The sequence below is a fragment of the Limulus polyphemus genome, unplaced genomic scaffold (genome assembly GCF_000517525.1).
Source record: "Limulus polyphemus unplaced genomic scaffold, Limulus_polyphemus-2.1.2 Scaffold187, whole genome shotgun sequence".
NCBI classification, from domain to species: Eukaryota; Metazoa; Arthropoda; class Merostomata; order Xiphosura; family Limulidae; genus Limulus; species Limulus polyphemus.
Window position 1 is genome coordinate 333,687 of NW_013665797.1, and position 11,013 is coordinate 344,699.

The following is an 11,013-nucleotide window of genomic DNA, read 5'->3' on the forward strand; positions in this document are numbered from 1 at the left end:
ACAAAAAGTTGAAAGACAATTTATTATAAGCTTCAAAAGTCAACTAGAATATCAGTTTATCCGTAACGGGTAGTAGATAGGGATAGTGGGAATCTCGTTAATCCATTCATGCGCGTCACTAATTGGATGACGAGGCATTTGGCTACCTTTGGCTATGGTAGCAATGTCTTATTATTCCTGATGAAATGACCAGTGGTAGCAGTGTGTGTGTGTGTATTAAGATTTTATCTCCTCTGTTGACTTCAGGCTATCTGATACGAAATAGAATCATGACTTAAAAACGACAGTAGTGAATGGCCATGAATGAAATGTTTAAAAAATAATATCAGCATATATTTGTAGAACAATAACGTATGTGTCCGATTGTGGGAGATTCGAGGCTCAGTGGATAGAGGAAGGCCCACATCAAAATCTTACCCCTCGGCCTTTCAGATCTCTGTTAGGTCCAGAACAACCCCCACCAAAACTTCTGTTAAGTGACATTAAAAAAAAAAGAGAGAAAAAGTACAGTTAATACTGTATTAGGAAATGTATACAGTTTATTGTTAAATTTATGTTTTTAATTTCGGAGATTATAATAACTAAAGCAGCATGTACCTTAGTATAGGAAATATTAACATACATTTTCTGTGTAAAGCATCACAAACTAGAATCTAAAAAATTGAGATCCTCACATGTCAGTGTCTATTATACAGTTTTCATTGTATGTTTTTTATTTTGTTTTTCACTCCAATAAGTAGAGTTACCTCGTAAAATGGCAACTGTACAAGAAAGGGCTCAATGAATCGTTTAGCATGAAGATACCAAGTCAGTGACTGTGGTGCAGTGTAATTACAGACGCCAGTACAGGAACAAAGTATGGGGTATGTTAAGGATATCGTGTGTTGCACACCTATAGCAAACTTTATGGAGCTAAAGACCAGGATAACGGGCGCCATGCATCGCCACTGTAACTGTGGACATGTTACAACGAATATCAGTTAGACGTGCTGAGAGCCATTAATGGTGCACTCATAGAAATCTACAGACATGCAAATAAAAACTGTTTGAGTTGGGCTAGAAAGTGTTGAAAACTGTATGCTTATATTTCCTTAGTTAGTTAATTATTAAAATATTAAATAAGAAAGATAATTTTTGGCCACCCTGTATTTCGACTGATGAAACTACTACTGTACAGCGCACCACAACGTTCTTAATCAACCAATACCTTTTATTCAGAAATGTTATAATATTTTACAATACTTCTTAGATTTCCTCTTTAGATTCAATATATATATATGTGTGTGTATATATATATATGGAAAAAAAACAGGCGTGAAATGATTTCTAGGTAAATTATATTCACGATATAGGTATTTATGTGCGCTTCATTCATGATATTGTATTTTACTGTTACACTATATTGATGATATTGACACTTAGGTATACTTCATTCAGGATATTGACACTTAGGTACACAACATTCATGATATGGATATTTACGTACACTACATTCATGATATTGACACTTAGTTACACTGCATTCATGATATGGATATTTACGTTCACTACATTCATGATACGGATATTTACGTACACTATATTCATAATATTGACACTTAGGTACACTACATTCATGATATGGATATTTACGTACACTACATTCGTGATATGGTTATTTAGTTACACTACATTCATGATATGGATACTTACGTACACTACATTCATGATATGGATACTTACGTACACTAAATTCATGATATGGATATTTACGTACACTAAATTCATGATATGGATATTTACGTACACTACATTCATGATATGGTTATTTAGTTACACTACATTCATGATATGGATATTTACGTACACTACATTCATGATATTGACACTTAGTTACACAACATTCATGATATGGATATTGAGGTACACTATATTCATGATTTCGAAGGTTATTAACTTTCATTAAGTACATGGTAATTATGAAACTGGAATTTTCATTCTGATAAGCACTTTATGTATATGTGGGCTAAACTGCTAGGTCAAAGACCCTTCGGTCCATGATTTTGAATTACTGAGCACAGGGAAGGCAGCTAGCTAGATGCACTCGCCGCCATAAAGATTGTTTTTAGTTCTCTGAATCGAATAACAGGATTAATTGTCACTTTTATAACGCGTTTTAAAACGAGTTCAGTGGTATAACATCTCGAACCCTGGACCATCCTATCCGCACCCCGACATGTTAAACATTAGCCATGCCCTGCCTGACCAACAATCAATTAAAACTAATTATTGCCACCAGTAAGTTGAAATACTGCGTGTCACAAATGGTAGAACACAACACGTGCTAGGATGGTCAGAGTATACGTGAAAGGATAGGAAAACGTAAACAAAAAAGTGAATTATTAATCTTATACATATATATGTACAGATAAGTATCCAGACGGAAAGAGAAATACAAAGTACATAAAAGACAGAAATCTCCACAACTATATATTATTCGACATTGAGCAGCATATCTTTATTATTTCTGCAGCTCAAAAGATTGACTTGTAAATCAACTTCGTTATCGTGTAAAACACGTCTCATTTAACCTCCCCCCCTAGTTTATAAATGACCTTCTAATCAGCCTCACACGCATGTTACTTGTAACTTACCTTTCAATTATCCTCTTTTTTTTCCCGTGTGGCTTGAAGTTGTAAATAACCTTCTGATTAACCTCCCAGACCTGATACTTGTAAATTATCTTCAACTTAATCTATCTTTCCTTGACTTGTAAATACCATGGCAATTAACCTCCCACTATTGTTACTTGTAAATCATATTCTAGTTACCTCTCTCTGAATATAAATAACTTATAATTAACCTGATACTCATATTTCTTGTAAATTACCTTCTAGTTAACCTGCCTCTTGACTATATATAACTTTTTGATTAACCTTCTATTCTTGTTACTTATAAAATACCTTTCCAAATAATAAACGCCCCTGTTACTTGTAAATAAACTTCTATTTAACCTTTCACTTCCTACTTAACCTCTACTTTTGTTATCTAAAAGTCACATTCTCCTTAACTAATAGCCCCCGGTGGTTAGTGGTAAGTCTAGTGGCTTATAACGTTAAAAACTGGGTTTCGATACCCGTAATGGGAGCAGCCCCCCCTCCCCATTGGTTCAGCGGTAAACGTTAGGGCTCACACCGCTAAAAACCGGGTTTTGATACTCATGGTGGGCACAGCGGTAAGCCCGAGAGTCACACCGCTAAAAACCCGATATACAGATAGCCATTGTGTAGCTTTGCGCTAAACAACAAATAAACAAACTCCTGAACTACTGTGTCTCGTTATGGAACTAAAATAATGATATTGTTCGAAATAATACTGGAGTTAAATCTAAAAATAAAACAGACTGGCTGAAGAACATACAATTCACTAATTAGTCTTTCTCAGCTTTATCAAGATTTTTAGATCATTATAAGCATATGTATCAGAATCATTTTTACAGAAAAAATTTAGAAGTAAGTATCTTTAGGACTTGTTTTAATAAGACACGGATGTTTTATGTCATCTGTCTTTAAATTATGTATATATATATATTTAGGTACAGTAAATCAAAATAAACAGGGTTAAACCTGAGTATAAATTAATGAAAACAATAGTTTTATCCAATTATGGAATTATATATCACAGATATATAATTAGAGACTGACCAACATCAGATGGGGCAGAGTAGACGATCGGAGATCTTCAGCGAACTTCTGTTACACGTTTGTTTCATAAACTGGTTTCCAGTTCTGCCTTAGTGGGATCTTTCTGGACACTCGGGGTTTTATCGATAGCACTTTCCAATAATAATAACAAACAGTTCGTAGTTTCGACAAGAACGCGATCTTGAATAGTTCTGAACACAAGATACGAGTCTGTCGTTGATCCGCGTATCACCACCCGGCATTAACTGACAGCTGTGCCAGGGGTTGACGGGTTACTGCACTGGCCAGCTGGATGCTTACATTATTGTTACTTAACGCGTTCTCTTTGCGTTCAGTGTTCTTCCTAAACTATCTCCTGTTCCACTTTTACACGTTCGCCGTGCGCTGGACGTGTCTGGATATTGTTTCTCTATCACTTTGACAAGCGTTTGGTACTCTCAAAAGCTATAAGAGTTTGATTGTCGCTACATAAAACTCCCATTAGTTAGTGGAGTCATAAGCCTAATTTAAACTTAAACACAAAACTGCAATTAAATAATAAACAAGAAATAATGAAAAATAATAAGATAGCTTAAACAGAAGTTTGTTTGTTTGTTGTTAAACTCAAAGCTACTAAATGGGTTATCCGTGCTCTACCCACCACTGCAGGTATCGAAACCAGATGTTTAACGTTATGAACCCTTAGCCGTACCGCGGAGCCATCAGGAGACTTAAATATAATTAACGACAAAGAAAATATAGCTTTATTAAACATATGTAACAACAGTACTAAAGATAATAGAGTTATTTACGTATAAATAATAATAGTAAAATATAACAACGTAGCTGAAACATATGTAACAACAGTACTAAAGATAATAGAGTTATTTACGTATAAATAATAATAGTAAAATATAACAACGTAGCTGAAACATATGTAACAACAGTATTAAAGATAATAGAGTTATTTACGTATAAATAATAATAGTAAAATATAACAACGTAGCTGAAACATAAATTACAACAGTACTAAGCTTGCCCCTGAAGAAGAAAGGTCCACATTTCGAAAGCGCTCGGGTTATAGGGTTTTTATTCATTTCTATCAAGTCTTCTTGAACCTACCTATTTTTCTAACATCATGAAAAGTACTAAGTTAATAATGTTATTTAAACATAATTAATAATAGTAAAAGACAAAATCGTATGCGAAAAATAATTTGCAAAAATGGGTAAAAAATGTTGCGGTTTCTGTAAAAAATCTGGGATATAGGTGGACCTTACAGTTGACACCGTTTCGTTCGGTGTAAAATCTATCAGGACTGGTACATCGACGATTTTGTATTATAAGGCGACAAGAACTGCTTCAATCAGAATATGGGCCTGGAGACGAGCAAGGGATCAATTCGATGCGATTGCATTGTTCCAATCTGGTGTTGAACATGCTAAGTATCTGTGAAGTGTCGACATGTTTAAATGACCATCGATACCAAAGTCGTCCGAGCCTATCGGAAACGAAGTTTGTGGAGCTCGGGTTCGAAAAGCGGTGCTACAAAACACTGTTTCAAATTTTATTTGTAAGTGGGGTGTTATAGGATTGACAGTCAATCCCGCTATTCGGATAAAATTAGCAGTTTTAGTGACGAGTGCTTCCGACTGGTTGCCTTTAAGTTGACCCACAGTTCAAAATTAGGGACGGTTGTGCCGTAAATTCGTTGTTGGGTATGTAAGGTATCATTGAGGTGAACAAACGCTCCAGAGGCCATGGCAGAGTTTCTTCTTGTTAGCATATTTAAAAGCATACGTCCTGTGTTTAGTTTCAAGTTACCAATATCCACGTCTTATAATGATCTTCAGAACCATCTGAAGGTTAGACCATGACCTTCCGGTCGTCATCAAATGCTTCTAATATTCCACGTTGTATTCCTTTATTTGTTTCTATTCTATAAAATTACTTATTTCACGTTTTAACCCTCCAGATTGATTATCACACATTGTTTTATTCGAAAGCTTTTTGTCCCCTTGTAACTCAGAGGTAAGTCTGCAAGTTTATATGCTAAAAATCGGGTCTCGATACCTGTGGTGAGCAGAACATGGATAGTTCACAGTGTAGCTTTGCTCTTAACAATAAACATACCAAACCGAAAACATATCACCAGAACACTATTTAGCGTCATCTAGTGGCTAAAAGTTTAAGTTATTATCACTTTTTTTTGGCGCTTTCGTTTTTTAACCTAAATAAATATTTTATTTGAGGCGATGGAATATCTTTTTTTGAGTATTTATATTATATATATATTATATTGATGTTATGTACCAACTTTAAAAGGGTCCCTAATAACAAATTATGATCCACACAAAACAATTTTAATAAAAATAACGCAAGTAATCCTATTAATTGTTGCTGGGATCCGCTACGTATTTTACATCGAAAATTAATGTTTTCACTCTTTTTACAACGTCCAGTTTTTAATCTATTTGCTAACAGATGGTTAAATAACAAAATTTTTCAAAATTCCTGCCGACATTGTAAATACGTCAAGTTTTTGTTTGTTTGTTTGTTCTGAATTTCGCGCAAAGCTACACGTTCCTAATTTAACAGTGAAAGACTAAAGGGAAGACAACTACTCTTGGGCTACTCTTTTTTCAACGAATAGTGGGATTGACAGTCACATTATAACGCTGAAAGGGCGAGCATATTTGGTGGGACAGAGATTTGAACCCGCGACCATCAGATTGCGAGTGAAGCGCCCTAACCACCTGGTTATGCCAGGCCTGTTAAGTTTTTAAAAGATAAGTTGTAGAGTGAAGTTAATAGAAGTATTTCAATTGTTTTGTTTTGAATTTCGCGCAAAGCTACACGAGGGCTATTGACGCTAGCCGTCTCTAATTTAGCATTGCAGCTAGTCATCACCACCCACCGCCAACTCTTGGACTATTCTTTTACCAAAGAATAGTGGGATTGACAGTCATATTATAACGTCACCACGGCTGAAAGAACGAGCATGTTTGGTTGGACAGGGATTTGAATTCGCGACCTTCAGATTGCGAGTCAAATGCCCTAACCACCTGGCCAAATATTTCAAAAACAACTACTCGTTAACAAAAAAAAAGTGGCAAAAAAAGAGCTAAGGTAAATTTTATCTAGTATCTAAAGAATTAATTTTAGAACAAAAAATGTGTTAAAATTTTGGTCTAGTATATAAAAAAATGAGGTAAAAATAAAGTGAGAACTAAAGCATCTAAAGAAATTAATTATTAACTTGTGAAGACAAAAAAAATTATCTAATATCATAAGAACTAATAATTAAGTTGTAAAGTATAAAAAATGTTAAACACTTGACCTTTACATTACAAGGCATCAGTAGGCTATAGTAACAAAAGATATAATGATAAATTGAATGACACAGAAAGGTGCTGTGGGTTCAGTCACATGGTGCCCGGCATGGCCAGGTGGTTAGGGAGCTCGACTCGTAATCTGCGGGTCGCAGGTTCGAATCCCAGTCCCACCAAACCTGCTCGCCCTTTCAACCGTGGGGACGTTATAATGTGACGGTCAATCCCACTATTCGTTGGTAAAAGAGTAGCCCAAGATTTGGCGGTGGGTGGTGATGACTAGCTACCTTCCCTCTAGTCTTACACTGCTAAATTAGAGACGGCTAGCGCAGATAGCCCTCGTGTAGCTTTGCGCGAAATTCATAACAAACCAAATAAACCAATCAATAACATGGTATCAGTAGATGTAATGGGTTATGGGCTATAGTAACAAAAGATATAATGGTAAATTGAATGGCACTGAAAGGTGCTGTGGGTTCAATCACATGGTATCAGAAGACGCAATGAATTAACGCATTGTGTTTATAAGAGTAATAGGTTAATTCTATTAAATATAAAAACATAGTAAATCAATCACACTTATATATATATATATATATAATGGATTATTTTTATAACATTTAAGGCATAGGGACCGGGCGTGGCCTAATGGTTAGCATTCCTGAATTGTGAATTGGATGTTTTGTGGTTCGCGACCCAATGTCGCAAAAAAACTCGTTCAATTCTTCGGAATTGTGAGCACTATAATAATGTACTTGAAATCCCATTATTCGGTCACTAGATAGTAGCCTAATAGTTGGAGGTTACTACTGTTGGCTAGTTGCCATGTTTCTGTAATTTGTCAGTTCAAGATTTTGTGACGTCTATGTCCATGTAACTCTTGTGCAACAAACCTATGAATAACAGCGTATATCCGTTAGAACAAGGCTGTTTGAAACGCACGCTCTAACACTTGTGCTAATCTATAACATAAGAATCAAACCAGACAAAAAAAATTAAATGTAACTTTCGAAGACAAATATGAGGAAAATTATCTTTCAAACGATATCTAACTCAATTCTGTATTTCCTGTGGTTATGTTACAGTGATTGTACATTGGTAGATACATGCATACTTTTGTCTTCCATTATAGTAAGTGGTTATGGCTGCCTTTTGCTTAACGACAATCGTAATTCTCTGGTTGAAAACCTTTCTAATAATCAGTAATCAAAGCTATCAGTTAATATTTTAGTTCATTAACTAAACCCTTAATTTTGAGAGAAAAATTTAATTTTAATTAATGAATCACAATTATTAAGAAGTTCAGGTGGCATGACAAACGTTTCCTTTTATTTCTGTTCAAAACCAAGAGCTGGAAAAAAACAACAGAGAAAATGAGAGAACAATATGTGTAACATTAATCATCTTTCTTACGACATTGGTAGTAATACAATTTTGTGCTACTTCTAGGTTAATACAGGACCTTCCTATCGGAAACAGTGACAGTCTCGACAATTTCACTATACTCAGAAATAATTTTGTAGGATTGTAAGATCCATTATCAGGTTCAACCAATCTACGTAAAATGACGCTTTCTCCTTGACACGTATCACATTTTAAATAATTAAAAGTGTTAACTTCTTTGTGACGAATAAGTTACATATATAGGAAAGAAAAGAAGAGGGTAGTATTGTAGCTGATGTCATGTGGTATCAGTGTTGAGGGTGTATTTATACTCCACGAGTGGTACCCTATACATTAACACAGTATTATAGCTGATGTCATGCTGTATCAATGTGAGAGCATATTTATACTGAATTCACGAGTGGTACCTCATACACTAACAAAGTATTGTACCTGATGTGATATGGTATAGGTATTGAGTGTATATATATTTCATGAGCTGTAGCCGATACACTAACACAGTATCGTAGCTGATACCATGTGTTATGAGTGTTGAGGGTATATTTATACTCCACGAATGGAAGCCTACACACCAAAACAGAATAGCAGCATTTTAATTACCAACATCCATATATCTCTAAATATGTCTTCCCGTGTCTCTTATTGCGTTAAAATAAATACCAAAAACCAAATAAAACTGTAAAACAGGATTGACATGGCTTTCTACAATTTTTTGAATCGTTTTGATATAGGAGATTTACATAAACCCGGAGGCTAAAGAAGAGAAAGGAATCTCGAAAGTAAAACGCTCTAATACAGACTCGTTTAACCTCTGTGAACAGCGATATTAGAGAAGCTCATCTGCGGTTTTAATAAAAAGAATAATGTTTTAATCTTAATGATCTTTATCATGAGTTTATACTGTAGGTTTTTACTCCGCTTAAAACATATGTTAACATTTACAGGTTTACATAATCGGCATTTCAGTTACAAATAATTACGCCCCCATTTTTGATCGTTCAGATTATCTCCGTTTTTTAGAAATTAAGGACAACATGCAGTTCTACTCATATACAATTTTAAAATATCCCCCCGAAAACATACAATGTTAAAATACCCCGCCCCCACAAAACAACAACGACAACATAAGTATAACCATTTCCTTTCTGTAAGAGATGTCTGTGTTATCAGTGTTGTGGCCACCGTGGGTTATAATCCCGCAGACTTACCGATGAGCCAAAGGGGGATATTCTCTTAAGGTGAGTTCTCATCAAAACATTGGGTAAGACGGTTATTTTCAGTTCAAGTAGAACTATAAATTTATAATACATTCCCTTTGTTCTTTACCTGGTCAGGCTAAAGATGTTCTCTTACAGTGTATATAGAAACAATGCTCTTAAACATTATAATTTATGGAACTAAGAATTCGTTTTTAGGCCTTCAAATTTAATTTTAGGTAATTTTCAAAGGCGAAATTGAAAGAAAGATTGAAAAATCCATATTTCAGTTTTAAGTCTTCGTTAATATGTGGGCTACAACTTGGTTTTAATAAGCAGTATATATATAACTGCACATATCGAACACAGCAGTGGTTTTATCAATCGGAAGTAATATACACAACGCGAATATCGACAATCATTTGTTCAGTTAACGCTCCTTTACCTAAAGATGTGTTCTGTTGGCAGCTATACAACCTTTTATTACAACTTCAATTGGCACTATTTTTAGTGTACAAAACAATTAATTGGCCATTCGGGATATAGATGTGAAAATATATGAGAGAATGGGGGAAATGCAACATTATAGTAGAACAGGAGTCAAGAACAGATATCCAAGAGAAAAACAGGTTTCTAATGTATAAAGAGGGTGTAACGAATGTTTTCTAAAGAATGCTGTTTTTACTATGAAGCTTTGACGAGTTGATCTTACCAAATATACAAGACTGGACAAGCAAGAAATAGATAGAGAGATATTACACGTGTTTTACTAAACAACTCTTGTTACAAATTCCCATTTTATATTACGTGCAAGGTAAACGGGCATATTGATTAATTTAGATACGACTCTTGTTACAAATTCCCATTTTATATTACGTGCAAGGTAAACGGGCATATTGATTAATTTAGATACTCTGTACACCCTGCGTCTTAAGTGAGACTATGTGGACTAAATGCTAGCTTATAGAGATCAGCGTTCGTTTTGAAGAAATGGCAAGATGTATCACGTGCTTGTTGGCGGAAAATATGATGAAGAAACACTTACTTCCGCAACAACTTTTTTTCACTTCGATAGTCATTTCCTCAAAAGGAATCTCAAGCAAACATTGAGGGTATGATCCTTTCTTTAGTACACAGGGCTGGTGCTTGGAACAAACAACATACAAGATCGTATAGTGTTCTCTATTAGCAGCAAATATTTATACCTCCTCGCTTTGCTGACCTAACCGTGAAGGCCTGGAAAATCGTGTATATAGTGTTACCATCTTCTTATAACAATGATCCATTACGTGTATGTTTTTGCATCCATCACACAGAGATGGTTGATTCGATTATCGTAGCTCCCAGTGGCACAGCGGCATGTCTGCGGACTTACAACGCTAGAAACCGGGTTTTTATACCCGTGGTGGGCAGAGTGCA

The 11,013-nt window shown here is 35.1% G+C and overlaps 1 protein-coding gene and 1 long non-coding RNA gene across 2 annotated transcripts in view; one reads left to right on the forward strand and one right to left on the reverse strand.

The window, feature by feature from the left end:
* The window catches only part of LOC111084974, a 39,036-nt gene extending 38,148 nt beyond the window's left edge, over positions 1–888 (forward strand). The window contains exon 3 of the long non-coding RNA XR_002609845.1: positions 741–888. This is a non-coding gene — a long non-coding RNA (uncharacterized LOC111084974). The remainder of the gene's footprint in view (positions 1–740) is intronic.
* LOC106478175 (CD109 antigen-like) overlaps positions 1–3,758 on the reverse strand; it is a 138,544-nt gene extending 134,786 nt beyond the window's left edge. The window contains exon 1 of the mRNA XM_022381721.1: positions 3,684–3,758. The gene's annotated coding sequence lies outside the window, so the exon portion shown is untranslated. The remainder of the gene's footprint in view (positions 1–3,683) is intronic.
* Positions 3,759–11,013: the final 7,255 nt, after the last annotated feature.